The sequence below is a fragment of the Ixodes scapularis genome, unplaced genomic scaffold, assembly GCF_016920785.2.
Source record: "Ixodes scapularis isolate PalLabHiFi unplaced genomic scaffold, ASM1692078v2 PGA_scaffold3__209_contigs__length_174095766, whole genome shotgun sequence".
Taxonomy (NCBI): domain Eukaryota; kingdom Metazoa; phylum Arthropoda; class Arachnida; order Ixodida; family Ixodidae; genus Ixodes; species Ixodes scapularis.
Genome location: NW_024609868.1, coordinates 113,054,146 through 113,057,612, shown reverse-complemented (window position 1 = coordinate 113,057,612; position 3,467 = coordinate 113,054,146).

Here is a 3,467-nt window from a genome sequence, read left to right as displayed (position 1 = left end):
AGGCTCTTTAAATCGACCGGAAAATTCGGTTTCTTGACCTATCGCGCTACGACTTTGTGCAGCGTTGTCCACAGATGGTGCATTTTTTTTGTAAAATTTGCAAAGAGCGAACTTACCTGAGGAAAAAGTAAAGAAAGAAAAAGGCTTAGCTCCTATGGAAACTCAGCGACGCCACCGGTCTTCAAACAACACGGCGCCGTTTCGCACGGGACACAAGAGATGGCGCAACGAACGCCGCCAACGAACGAGCATACGGCGCCGAGAGCCAGCGTCTTTAGCAGACAATCTTTTCGACTCCAAAGCGACGCGCGTTCCGCAGGCGGCGACAGTCGCAGAAACAAAAACAGGCGCGGTAACAACGAGGAACTGCAGTTCCTTGTCCGCTAAATACGCCGGCTCTCGGCGCCGTTTGCTCGTTCGTTGGCGGCGTTCGTTGCGCTATCTCTTGTGTCGCGTGCGGAACGGCGCCGTGTTGTTTGAAGACCGGTGGCGTCGCTGAGTTTCCATAAGAGCTAAGCCTTTTTCTTTCTTTACTTTTTCCTCAGGTAAGTTCGCTCTTCGCAAATTTTACAAAAAAAATGCACCATCTGTGGGCAACGCTGCACATTTCGTAGCGCGATAGGTTAAGAAACCGAATTTTCCGGTCGATTTAAAGAGCCTACCGTCTCCTTGTTTCACCCGGTAGAATGTCTGGAAGCGCGCGGTGCGGTGCCCCTCCATCGCCGACGCCATTGCATGCGGAGAGACCCAACAAAAAGCAGCGATTGATTGATCGAGCAAGCCCGTAGCTTACACCGCCCAGTCGTCTCCAAACGATTTCATTTTCGCGATTCGTAATCAGAAAAGAATTGCCAAAAATTGGTGCCGCAATGAATTCACCCCATGGTTAATAATGCATAGCATACCACTTCCGATCGCAAAAATTTGTGCCCGCGAAATAATTTTTGACGCCGGCACTTATTCCTCGCGAAACGTCGAGCTCTAAATATCATTTGCTGTACACGTGTTTTGTATGATCCAACGTACGTGCAACAAATTTCACAGCTCCAGAAACACTCAGGCTGCTTTAAATGGTGAAGCATTTATTCTTTTCCTACTGCTGTTTTTTTAGAGGCTATCAAGTATTAATTACAAGCTTCTAGGGAAATTTACAAGCACATGTCCTGAATTAAGGTAGTGTCTCGCCATTTTTTTGTATCTATTTTTTTCAGTATAAGTATATAGTGTTAGACATACCTCACCAAATCCCTGTTTTTTCGTTTGGTATCGCCTTTAGCGAATGGTGCAAGTTGTAATTGTTTTAGTTGTTGCATGATTGTAGTAAGGTGGTGAGCTGGTACTAATGGAACATCTTGAAAAATAGTTTGCAAAAAAATCAAGGAGACAGGGAAAGTAACACATAGACCTCATGCAAGCGCAAACTGAACTCGCATAAATCATAGAAAGGAGAAATATAAATGCGGAAGGGCTCGAGCACAGGCCCAAGTGGAACGCGCTGATTTACCTGTTAGCAAAAGCCAACTAAAAAAAAGAAATTGTAATTTTTTTATGTTAGTGAAGGTAACAGATAGATGGCTAGTACATAAAGAGAGCTCAATCTCTCTCTAAAATCTAGGATGGATTGTCACATACCTATGCACTGTTTACACTACTCGTGTATGTCATCCTTAGGAAAAACGTCAATAATTAGCAGATACTATAAAAACATAGAAGATAATTATTTTAGGCCTTTCTTATTCGTAGTATGGGGCAACCAATGGTGTCCGCACATCCGTCGGTTACCTGAGCTGCCGAGGAAATTGTTTTTACAGTATTATGCATATGAGTGAATTAGCATGGCCCACTTGGACCTGTTCGAACTTTTGTTAAAGCTCCTAACGCATTCTCTTTTTTTTCTTTTCTAATGTATGTGTGTTGGGAGTCTGCACTCGTATGTAGTGTATGTATTCCTAGCCTTTATTCCTTGTTTTTTGGGTACTATTTTTCAAGATGTTCAATCAGAATGAACTCAGCACTTTACTACATGGAAAGGCTGTTGCTAGTTCTAGAGTGTCTGTAAAACAATCTACCTGACATCTTTGCCTCACATCCCGGTTCCTGAAGCTCACATTCTCCGAGTAAAGCCTTTCTGATTTCTCTCATCCTCTTGTTTTCTTTTGTGTAATATCAATCGAGTTGCGAATGTACACCAGTCTGCGTCCTACGTGTTTCTGTATTTTTGTCCTTGTCTTTTTGTGCACTTTTTCAAGTTGGTCCATGATATTTTTTATCATATATTCTAATCTGTGTTTTCATTTTTGTACTTATTGCAGCCTTTCCCAATTAGATGTTGGCATTCACTTTCGCCATCCTGATGTGAGTGACCTGAGACGACACAAAATGACAGTCTCCCCTGCTGAAGTCCTGGCTTCATGAAAGACTGCCAAGGCTGTTCATGGTAAGGTTAGCAATATAATAGCAACTTATTGCTGCTATGATTGTTTTTGACACAGACTGCATTTATGGGCTGGCCTTTAGCAATTCTGTTGCCACTCACGTGGAATGAAAGCCTTTAGGGAAACTGCGCATTTCATTCGTAAGCGGAATGCTGAGTTTACACCAGAAGTGCATTGCGTTGCCTTGCGTTGGGGTTCGGTGGCCGACTGGGCAAGCGCACACCATTTGGAGCACATGGAACGAAAGCTTGCGCTGCGGAACCCTGGGATCCTGGGTTCAGTCCGAACCCCTGCCCATTTCGATCTAGAAAGCATCGTACTGGCATGCGTATCACTACTGCGTCGTGCAGGTTGTAGATTCCAGGCTAGCAGTCATACTGCACTGGCTAAATTGCTCACCTACAGCGAGCAACTCATCGCAACTTTGAAATGGCTCACCAACTACACGCTGTAAAAATATCCACAGAACCCCAACAGAAGTGCGTCACTAATTGCATCCAGTATTGCTGTGTGTTGTATCTGTATTTTGTATTTGTTTATTTAGTGTTCCCAATAATGGCTGAAGCCTTCCCATTGGTGCGCTTGTTAGTAGCAACACACAAACACAAACAAACGGCGAGAGTGGTGAACACCACCACTTTTACCGCTCGCCGCCGCGCCCATTGGTTTTCGGAGAAGTTTGCAGTGTTAGTCCTTGTGGTATTTGGTCATATATCGCACATGGACACAACCAGGGCACTGTACCTACAACTCAACACTTGCAAGACTTGCGTGAATATACCCTGTAGGTGCTCGCACTTTCAGAGTCATTTTAATGTTGCAGAAATGATAGAATGGATGCTTGGGCGAGTTGAACCATATTCTATGGTGACAGCGCAGAAAAACATTCGCACACCAGATACTCAGGAAGACAAGCACACGCGCTGAACTTACAACTCTCGTGTATTCGACTAGTTCGTTCTTCTCTTCAACGTCTAGATTGACTTTTCAGAGTGTGATAAGGAGAATAGCACAAAATACAAGGAAGGAAGC